The 10,860-nt window shown below is 43.2% G+C and overlaps 1 pseudogene; it reads right to left on the bottom strand.

Annotated features, from left to right (window-relative positions):
* Nucleotides 1–3,359: 3,359 nt before the first annotated feature.
* Nucleotides 3,360–3,495, bottom strand: LOC114693002 (annotated as a pseudogene).
* Between the last annotated feature and the right edge of the window lie 7,365 nt (nucleotides 3,496–10,860).

The raw sequence follows: 10,860 nt of genomic DNA, 5'->3' as shown, positions 1-10,860 counted from the left end.
CAGAATTTGGAAAATTAAAATATGTTCATCATATTACTGATGCATACTCTGAATTTCAATGGACATTTGCCTTACGTTCTGAAAAGGCTGATTCTGTAATTGCACATTTATCAAAGACAATGTCTTACATGGCTATAGCAATACAAATTAAAACTGATAATGCTCCTGCTTATATTTCCAGTGAAATCAAACAATTTTTTGCACATTAGAACATAAAACATATTACAGGAATGCCATATAATCCCACAGGATAAGCAGTTGTTGAAAGATCTAGTCACACTCTTTATAAAAGAGATGCTTATAAAACAAGAGGGGGATATGAGGACCCCCAGAGATAGATTAGATAATGCTTTACTAACTTTAAATGTTTTAAATGTTAATGAAACAGGGACAACAGCTGCTGTAAGACACTGGACCATAGAAAAAAACCGCTGAATTAAATCAGCCTGTGCATTACAAGGATGTCATGGTATCAGTATGGAAAATGGAAGGTGTTACGATGGGGTTGAGGTTATGCTTCTGCTTCCGCGGGGGACAAGAAGTTGTGGATACCATCAAAATTAGTAAAACTTAGACATGAGCAAGAGAAGTCTCCCTGAGGCCTTGGCTGCTGAGATGAATAATACAGCTCTGGGGAGAAAAAGATATAGAAAGCCTTTGAAGCAGACAGCTGATCCTCCTCCATGGGGACAGCTTAAGAAATTGACTGAAAAAGGAGAAGCAATAGTTGGGCTGGCCAAGAATGCTGGCCTTTGAGTGCTACAACTCTGTCCCTCGCCATGCGGTCTGGGTAACTGTACAGGTGACAGGGACTGAGGATCATAGTCACTGGGCTTATGTTCCCAGTCCTCGGATTAACAAAGGAGCAAGTTGGGGAGATACGGATATTCCTGTTGTGGTCAATAAATCCTCTTGGCTACTTGGCCCTTATGACCACAGAGAACCTGCTAAGCCTGAGGAAGAGGGTGAGGAAATTGCAAGCTCTGCTGTGGGAGCTCAAGGGATTCCTATTTGCACGAGTAATGGAACTCACTGTCGAAATATAACTTTTCAATTTTGGCTATCTTTAGTTAATCACAGCACTGCCCAGAATTTTCATGATAAATTTGATATGCTTCATGCATCTGGCTTTAGAGGACAGGAAATTAATGCTCCTGGTTCCATAAATCTACCTGGGTTACCAACAAGGAATCTGACTGGGTACATTGGCAGCAATGTAAAGGTGAGAAACCTCAGGTGCTCATTAATATCTCCCATGGAGATGTCATTGACTGGAGCCCATATGGCTTCCCTTGAGGAAAATGTTCTCATTCAGAGGTAAGACGGCAGAATATAGTCTGAATGGAACTTTAGAAATTAGCTCCACTGTTGAACCTATCCAATGGCAGGGAGCTGCAATGTCAGGTTCTATGTTACAATTTGGCAATTCAGCTCAGACTAATTTCTGGAAATGGGTAAGTGCCTTATGATCTCTTAAATTTTGGAAAGGAAATTTAAGTGTTTATGATGGTACTTATACTTCGTCCTTTAGATTGAATCAAAGTCACACTTTTGTAGCACGTGTACCATTACCATATAAATTATTGAAAGGGCCCACACAATGGCACCCTAATAATGACAGTATCATTCGTGAGCGTTGTACTCTCTATACCTTTTATTAATGCCAGCATGGTATTTGATGTCACTTCTGTAAAGTTTATATATTCTTAGAGCAAGTCCAGCAATCTGGATACCGATGAAGTTGTTGAGACCATGGCAAGACTCACCTGTGCTGATTCTAGTCCAGAAACTTGCTGAGAGAGTATTCAAAGGAACACGCGGGATGACTGGACGGATTACTGTTGTAGTTATGGGAGTTGTTGCATTGACCGCTATTGCTGCAAGAGCGGGAGTGGACCCTTCAGAGAGAAAGTCAGACTGCGGCGGAGTCTGTTAGAGACTGGCATCGGCGTTCTGCAGAACTCCGGGCTCACCAGAATAGTAGACAGTGAGATAATTAATGAAACAGCTGACTTGAGGCAAGCTGTGTTACTTTTGGGAGATCAGTTAGAGACTATAAAGGAACAAATTAAATTAAAATGTGATTGGAATGTTACAACTTATTCTATTAGACCTTTAAAGTTGAATGAAAGCAAGTATGATTGGGAAAAGGTTAACATGCCTCTGTTGAGTCACCCTGAGGCTTCTCGAATGATTTATGATTTACGACAAGAAATTAAGGAAACCTTTGTAGTTAAGTTACCTGATGTATCTGGAATGGGTGTCATGGAAAGACTTGCAGATATGGAAAGCCTTCATTTAATCCTATGAATCATTTTGGTAAGTTTCTTATCCTAGCAATTGTTATACTTGCTTTTGTTATAATAATTTTACTGACTTTCAAATGTATTCTGACTTATGTACAGAAGACTGTGGGACAGCTCGGAAGAGGAAAGGCTGTCTTCACTGTGTGGCTGCAGAATCTTCAACATAGTTAAAGTAGCTTAAACAAAAGGGGGAAATGTTGTAGGAATTTAGCAGAATCAGTGTATGGGGTAGATATTAGAACGAACAGCTGTTTTTTTAGAAATACCTTCAAGAATCCTTGTGGAAAACTGTGATTGTTTCCCATGATCTGTTGAACTGTTTTGGTGAAGGGGCTTTACAGCCATCCCATGACTTTGGTCACAGGACGCCTCAGGCACACCTGAGGTTCTTGTATCATTGAGTATTGTAAACGGTACATAATAAAGGACCAGAGTCATGGAGGCCTGTGATGCTCTCCTTCAGTAAGACATGTAAATAAGATTAGGGACCTTAGCTGGGCGGTGGTGGTGCACGCCTGTAATCCCGGCACTCGGGAGGCAGAGGCAGGTGGATCTCTGTGAGTTCGAGACCAGCTTGGTCTACAGAGCTAGTCCAGGACAGGTTCCAAAGCTACAGAGAAACCCTGTCTCGAAACTCCCCCCCCCCAAAAAAAAAAGATTAGGGACCTTGATATGAGGAAATACTTTGTGTGACTTTCAATAAATATACCTTTGTGCGGCTGTTCAGGATTCAGTCCATCAGAAAGGCTGGACCTTCCTGCTGCCACATAGCCCTTAAAATTTCATCTTGGAGCGCCTTCTTTCTTCAATCAACCTGTGTTATACGGTGCATCCCGTTTCTTTGTGTAGCCTTGGCTGTCTGAGAACTAATCCTGTAGACCAGTCTGGCCTTGAACTCACAGAGATCCGCCTGTCTCTGCCTCCTGAGTGCTGGGATTAAAGGTGTGCACCACCACAACTGACTATTTATTTACTTTTGTCACAGGAATTTCAAGTAAGAATATATGTATATATGTGTATGTATGAGTGTGTGTGTTTATGTAGTTCCCTAGGAGAGAGTGTGAATGAAGCCCCTCACTATCATAAATTATGCAGTGTAGTTTCCCACGTTTGGGGAAATCGCAGGAGCCAGTACGTGCGTGCGGAATAGACAATCCTCTGCCTGGAATCTCCCCTGTCAGGTAAGTATTCAAAAAAAGAATATTAAATATCAGTGACAGGAGGCAGAGGCAGGTGGACCTCAGTGAGTTCAAAGCCAGCCTGGTCTACATAGCAAGTTCCAGGACAGCCAGAGCTATGTAATGAAACCCTACCCTTTAATTCCGGCACTTGGGAGGCAGAGGCAAGTGGATCTCTGTGATTTTGGAGCCAGCTTGGTCTATATAGCAAGTTACAGGCCAACCAGAGCTACACAGTAAGAGCCTATCTAAAAGGAAGGAAGGAAGGAAGGAAGGAAAGAAGGAAGGAAGGAAGGAAGGAAGGAAGGAAGGAAGGAAGGAAGGAAGGAAGGAAGACATTAAAAATAATCTTTCCCTTTGGGGCAGGAGAGATGGATAGTCAGTATGTGCTTGTTATATAAGCATAAGAACCTGAGTTCGAATCTTCAGCACTGGGGCATGGAGGGAGGTATGTGTCTGTAGCCCCCGTGCTGAAGGGGTGGAAACAGGCAGATCCCTGGCGCTCACTAGCTAGCCAATCTAGACTAATAGGTGAGCTCCAGATTCAGAGAGAGAGAGACCCTGCCTCCAAAGCTAAAGTGGAGAATGATTAAGGAAGGTAAGAATCCTGGCTTCACCTGAGGAGAGGTGTCCAAAGAAAAGAACTCCTGGAGCAGTAGCCTGGAACTGTGTCTCTGGGCCACATCCCACTGCTGTTGACATTGTCATCTATTCTCAGACAAGCAGGGGAAGATCAGCGTCTCTCTGACCCCCTGAGGGCCAGTCACAAATCACAACCGAATGAACACTTTCCCACTCTAGTCTCCAGAAAGGCTGTGAAGGTGAAGATCTTTCCTAGTTAGATAGGGTGTGGGGGATGGGAGGCAGGAGAGCCAGCACCTGCTTTAGAGGCAGAATTTGTGTATGCAAGCAAGTCCTGGCTCATGACTACCACAACAGTCTGACTTAGCCTTGCTACAGGAGTGGAGGTCCGGGTCTGTGGCCTGGCACCCTGGCAAGTCAGGCATGGTGGCACATTCTCAATCAGCCAGTTAAAAGAGCTAAACTCATAGTGAAGAGGTGAAAAAGGAGATTTACTCAGTGTGGTCACTTGAGGAGAGGGACAAAGAGATCAAGTGACTCCTCCCTGTCCATCCCAGGGGCACAGACATGAGGTTTAGATTTAAGTAAAGGTTATTCATAGCTAATAAGTCCCTAGTCAAGGTGTGTTCCGTCCATTATCGTCTGTCTCTAGTCTCTCTGCAAGGTAGTCTGACAAACTGCAAATCCCTTTCTGGAGACAAGTTCCCCCTCGGGCTGCCTTGGTTTTAGCCTCTTTCTTGCAGAGTAAGATTCCTGAGCAAATTCCAGTGTCTTGGGTCCATTGTTTCAACACTCTGATAGCCAAAGCAGGGAACACAAGTTTCTTGTAAAATATCCTTCTACCTGGCAGACTGGTTACAGCCATACAACCAGTTACAGACTCAGGATAAATATAAATATACTAATTTTATACATACATGTCATATATATGTAGCCTGCCTATAATACCTATGTATTAGCACATACTAAGCACTTTCAGAGATCATAAAAAGGCATCAGGCCGGGTGGTGGTGGTGCAATGTCTTTAATCCCAGCACTCGGGAGGCAGAGCCAGGCAGATCTCTGTGAGTTCAAGGCCAGCCTGTTCTGTAGAGAAAGATCCAGGACAGGCACCAAAACTACACAAAGAAATCCTGTCTCAAAAACCAAAAAAATAAAAAAATCCCAAAAAACAAAAACTCAAAAAACCAAAAATAAAAAGGCATCAGATTTCCTGCAGCTAGAGTAACAGTATGTGAACCACCATGTGGGTGCTAGGAACCGAATCTGGCTCTCTGCAGGAGCAGCAAGAGTTCTTCCCTTTGGTGACATCTCTCCAGCCCCCAGCCTTAGTCTTTTCCAGCCTGACAGGAAGGATTGAAAGAGGCGGTTACCACTCCTGAGAAAGCACTAGTACTTCTTTCCTTCCTACTCGGTCACGGTCAGCGCTACACTTAACTGGTTGGTCTTGTCAAAGAATGTGCAACATCCATCTTCCCATTTGGAGTAGAAAAGATATATGCTACTTGAGGACCCCCCTCTGGTTGACACCTTCTGTTGGCTGAGAGCTTGGCATTCACTGGAACCGAGGCTGAATATTCTTTGAATATTCTTGTTCGTTTTAAAATTATTTTTCTTTTCTGTTTTAATTAGCTTACTAAGTAGCCCGTTTCCTTATGGCATTTTTATACATACTTAGTTTTAGCTGACTCTCCCTGTACCCCTTCCTCTCTCCCATCTCCCTAGCTCCTGCCTCACTTAAACCTTTCCACTTCAGTATTACTATTACCCCCTTTCACTTTCATATCACATGTGTTCTGTTCCCCTCCTGTCCTAGTTAGGGTTACTATTGCTAGGATGAAATGCTATGACCAAAGAAACTTGGGGAGATGTGGTGGTTTGAAAGAAAATGGACCCCAAAGGGAGTGGCACTATTAGGAGGTGTGGCCTTGTTGGAGTGGGTGTGGTCTTGATGGGGGAAGTGTGTCACTGTGGAGGTGAGCTTTGAGGTCTCCTATGCTCAAGATACCAACCAGTGTCTCAGACCACTTTGTGTGGCCTGCAAGATAGAGAACTCTCAGCTACTTCTCCAGCACCATGTCTGCCTGCGTACCACCATGTCCCGCCATGATGATAATGGACTGAACCTCTGAACTGTGAGTGAGTCATCCCAACTAAATGTTTACCTTTATAAGAGTTGCCATGGTCATGGTATCTCTTCACAGCAATAGAAACCCTAACTAAGAAAGGGTTTATTTCAGTTTACACTTCTGGATAGCAGTCATCACTGAGGGAAGTCAAGAAAGGAACTCAAACAGGGTAGGAACTAGAGACAGGAGCTGATGCAGAGGCCATAGAGGAATGCTTCCTAATGGCTTACTCTCTCATGGCTTGTTCAGTCTGCTTTCTTATAGAACCCAGGACCACCAACCCAGGGCCACAATGGGCAGGGCCCTCTCCCACCCCGCCCTCCCCCATTGATTGCTACTTAAGAAAGTGCTCTACATGCTTGCCTACAGCCCAGTCTTATGGAGGCATTTTCTTATTTGAGAGTCCCATCTCTCAAATGACTCTAACCTGTGTAGTTGACGTTGACTTAAATCTAGTCAGCACATCTTACCCTCTCAGGAGCCGCCTTCTCGGTTTTTTTTTTTTTTTTTTTTTTTTTTTTTTTGGCCTCTACATGCACTCCCACAGAAATACACATATATGAAAATGAGAAGTTAGTATTCTCATTGGAGACATTTATCTTTTGGGTCTAGGTCACCTCACTTAGTATAATTATTTTCCAGTTCTATACACTTAACTAAAAATTTCATGATGTCATTTTTCTTTATAGCTTAATAAAATCCCATTGTATGCCCGGGCAGTGGTAGCACATACCTTTAATCCCAGCACTCAGGAGGCAGAGGCAGGTGAATCTCTGTGAGTTCAAAGCCAGCCTGGTCTACATAGTGAGTTTCAGGAAAGGCTCCAAAAGCTACACAGAGAAACCCTGTCTCAAAAAACAAAACAAAACAAAAAATCCCATTGTACATATGTTCCACATTCTCACTGTCTATTCATCAGTGGATGATGGACACTTGGGCTGGTTCCATTTCCTAGCTATTGTGAATAGACTGGCAATGAACATGGATGTATAAGCATCTCTGTGGTGGGGTAGAGTCCTTTGGGCATGTGCTCAGGCGTGGTATAGTTGGGTTAAACAGAAATCTATTTCTAGCTCTCTCTCTTTTATTTTTTAAGACCAGGTCTCACTGTGTATCACTGGCTGGCCTGGAACGTGGTATGTAAACCAGCCTGGCCTCCATCTCACAGAGTGCCTCCTGCCTCTGCCTCTCCAGTGCTGGGATTAAAGGCGTGTGTCACCATGCTCTGCTGTTTCTCATTTTCAGGAACTTTCACACTGATTTCCATGGCTGCAGTTTACACACCCAGCACCAGTGTGTCAGGATTCCTTACACCCACTCCTTGGCCAGCGTTTATTGTCATTGATTGCTTGATGGTAGCCGGTCCAGCTGCGGTGAGACAGAACCTCTAGGTAATTTGCATTTCCTTGATGGCTAGGGATGTTCAATACTTTAAAAAATAGTTCTCGAAGGCCAGTGAAGTGACTCAGCAGGTTAAAGTTCTTTATACACCTGACAACCTGAATTTGGCCCTAGAGCCCCCCGAAAACTGGAAGGAGAGAACCAACTCCGAAGAGTTGTCCTTCAATACCTCCCCCATACACACATCATGTGAACATGCATACACAGATAAGAAGAAAATAAAATGCAGAAAAACTCTATTGGTCATTTGTATCTCTTTTGAGAACCCTATTCAGTTTCTGGTATGACTCAGTTTATCCAATAGCTAAAGCTTAACAAATTTAGCAAAGACCAAGAGGCTAGACATATATCTTCAAGTTGGTTTTTGTGAGCTTAAACAGATCTTATAAACTGTGTTTATCAAACATACCTTATTTATCAAACATACGTTGTTACTAAATTTTTCTGGAAGCCTGGTGTTGAACAGTTAGCAAAGACAGATGTGGTTAGACATACATCTCTAAGTCAGTGTGGTGGTTTCAATGAGAATGGCCCCTGTAGTGGTATTGTGTTCCCCAAAATATTGTGTACCTTAATAAATTTATCTGGGGTCAGAGAACAGACAGCCACTAGATACAAAGGCTAGAAAATGGTGGTACTCACACCTTTAATCCTAGCATTCCAGAGATAGAAATCCCTCTGGATCTCTGTGAGTTCAAGGCCACACTGGAAGTAGCCAAGCATGGTGACACGCCTTTAATCCCAGAAAGCCAGCCTTTAATCCCAGGGAGTGGTGGTAGAAAGCAGAAAGATATATAAGGCGTGAGAACCAGAAACTAGAAGATTTTGGCCTGGTTAAGAATTTGGCTGGTTAAGCATATGGCTGGTTAAGCATTCAGGCTTTGGAGCAGTAATTCAGCTGAGACCCATTCTGGATGAAGACTCAGAGGCCTCCAGTCTGAGGAGACAAGACCAGCTGACGAACTGGCAAGGTGAGATAGCTGTGGCTTGTTCTGTCTCTCTGATCTACCAACATGGACCCCAATAACTTGCCTCGGGTTTGATTTTATTAATAAGGACTTTTAAGATTCATGCTACATCTGGTGCCCAACGTTCGTGTTACGAATTCATGAAAAAGCTGTTTGCCTGTGGCCTTGTGAGCCCCAGCTCAGGCCCAAACTACACTCAGTCAGTTGTGGTGGCACACACCGGTAGGATTTGCTGAAGGAGACAGAGGCAGGAGGATCCCAAGTTTGAGGCCGGCCTAGGAGGCTTGGGAGAAGCTTTGGCCTGGACTGAGCCACAAACAGTGGTGGGACCATGGAAGCAGTGGCTACTGCTCCACGTTGCCAGCTCCTTCTCATCATGTTGGTGACTGCGGTGATGCTGCTACCTGGGACGAAGGGTTTACTGCTGCTGGTTCAGAGAAGAATTGCCAGGACCATCGTGTTACAAGAAAGCATCGGCAAAGGTCAGTTTGGAAAAGTTTGGCAAGACAAATGGTGGGTAAAAACTGCTGTGAAGATTTCCTGTACTAGGGAAGAATGTTCATGGTTCCGAGAGAGAGACATTTTTCAGACTGTGATTGCTCCAAACCACAGAGGAGGCAAAAAAAAAAAAAAAAAAAAAAAAAGTCTGCTGGAAACCATGACCATGCCTAACAGTGACTTTGAAATCTTCAAAAAGATGACAGGATCCTACAATGATGATTCCACATGGACTATGATAAAGCCATTAAGCCGATTAACACCATGGAAAAATCGACTTTGGACTACAAACTGGTCAGAACAATTTCAAGAGGACTAGTTGAGATAATCCAGCCTGACAGACTACTTGAACAAGGACTTGAAACAAGCCCTGAACTTTCCTATTATGCAGAGACTGGACAAATGATACAGGACTTGATGATTAACCCAAAAATTTTCTTTTCAAGATTCCCTAAAGATATCTTCACCCCTAGAAAGCAAAAAGAAAAAGAGAATATGGATATGAGATAGATCATCGAATCTACTCTGAGGAAAAAGATAAAGAAATAATAGGATAAATAGGTAGATCACTGAATCAACACTGAAGAAAAAGGGGAAGATATAAAAATGACAAAAGGTAGACTAATGAATCTATTATGAAAAGAAAAGAGAAAGAATATGGATATGATAAGATAAAAAGGGAGATTATGGAATCTACTTTTAAAAAGGAACTACTTGTTTTAAATAAGATAAGTAATGAAAATTTTTTCGTCTGAGTTTATCAGATGTTACTGGACTGGACATTGTTAGTATATATAATGGAGTTTTTTGGTCTGGATCTGTCAAATGTTAATGGACTAGACATTGTTAATGTAATCTTGACTGTATATTGCATATACTTATTGAAGAAGTTTTTCTTGTATTAGTTATAAGCTTTCTTTAATTTTAGACAAAAAGAGAGGAGATGTAGTGGTATTGTGTTCCCCAAAATATTGTGTACCTTAATAAATTTATCTGGGGTCAGAGAACAGACAGCCACTAGATACAAAGGCTAGAAAATGGTGGCACTCACACCTTTAATCCTAGCATTCCAGAGATAGAAATCCCTCTGGATCTCTGTGAGTTCAAGGCCACACTGGAAGTAGCCAAGCATGGTGACACGCCTTTAATCCCAGAAAGCCAGCCTTTAATCCCAGGGAGTGGTGGTAGAAAGCAGAAAGATATATAAGGTGTGAGAACCAGAAACTAGAAGATTTTGGCCTGGTTAAGAATTTGGCTGGTTAAGCATGTGGCTGGTTAAGCATTCAGGCTTCTAGCAACAGTTCAGCTGAGAGCCATTGGGATGAGGACACAGAAGCTTCCAGTCTGAGGAAACAGGACCAGCTGAGGAATTGGCAAGGTGAGATAGCTGTGGCTCGTTCTGTCTCTCTGATCTACCAGCATTGACCCCAATAACTCGGCTCGGGTCTGATTTTATTAATAAGAACTTTTAAGATTCCTGCTACAGGCCCCCATCAGCTCACAGATTTGAATGCTTGGTCACCAGGGAGTGGCACTATTAGGAGGTGTGGCCTTGTTGGAGTAGGTGTGGCCTTGTTGGCGGAAGTGTGTCACTGTGAGTGGGCTTTGAGGGCTCAGAAGCCCAAGCCAAGCCAGTGGCTCTCTCTTTCTCTCCTGCTGCCTGTGGATCCAGATGTAGAGCTCTCAGCTCCTTCTCCAGCACCTTGTCTGCCCGCATGCTGCCATGCTTCCCACCATGCTGATAATGGACTAAACCTCTGAACCTGTAAGACAGCCCCAATTCAATGTTTTTCTTTAT

This window comes from Peromyscus leucopus, chromosome 8b, assembly GCF_004664715.2.
Source record: "Peromyscus leucopus breed LL Stock chromosome 8b, UCI_PerLeu_2.1, whole genome shotgun sequence".
Taxonomy (NCBI): domain Eukaryota; kingdom Metazoa; phylum Chordata; class Mammalia; order Rodentia; family Cricetidae; genus Peromyscus; species Peromyscus leucopus.
Note: the sequence above shows the minus strand (reverse complement) of the source record. Positions and strands in the feature narration are given on the sequence as shown.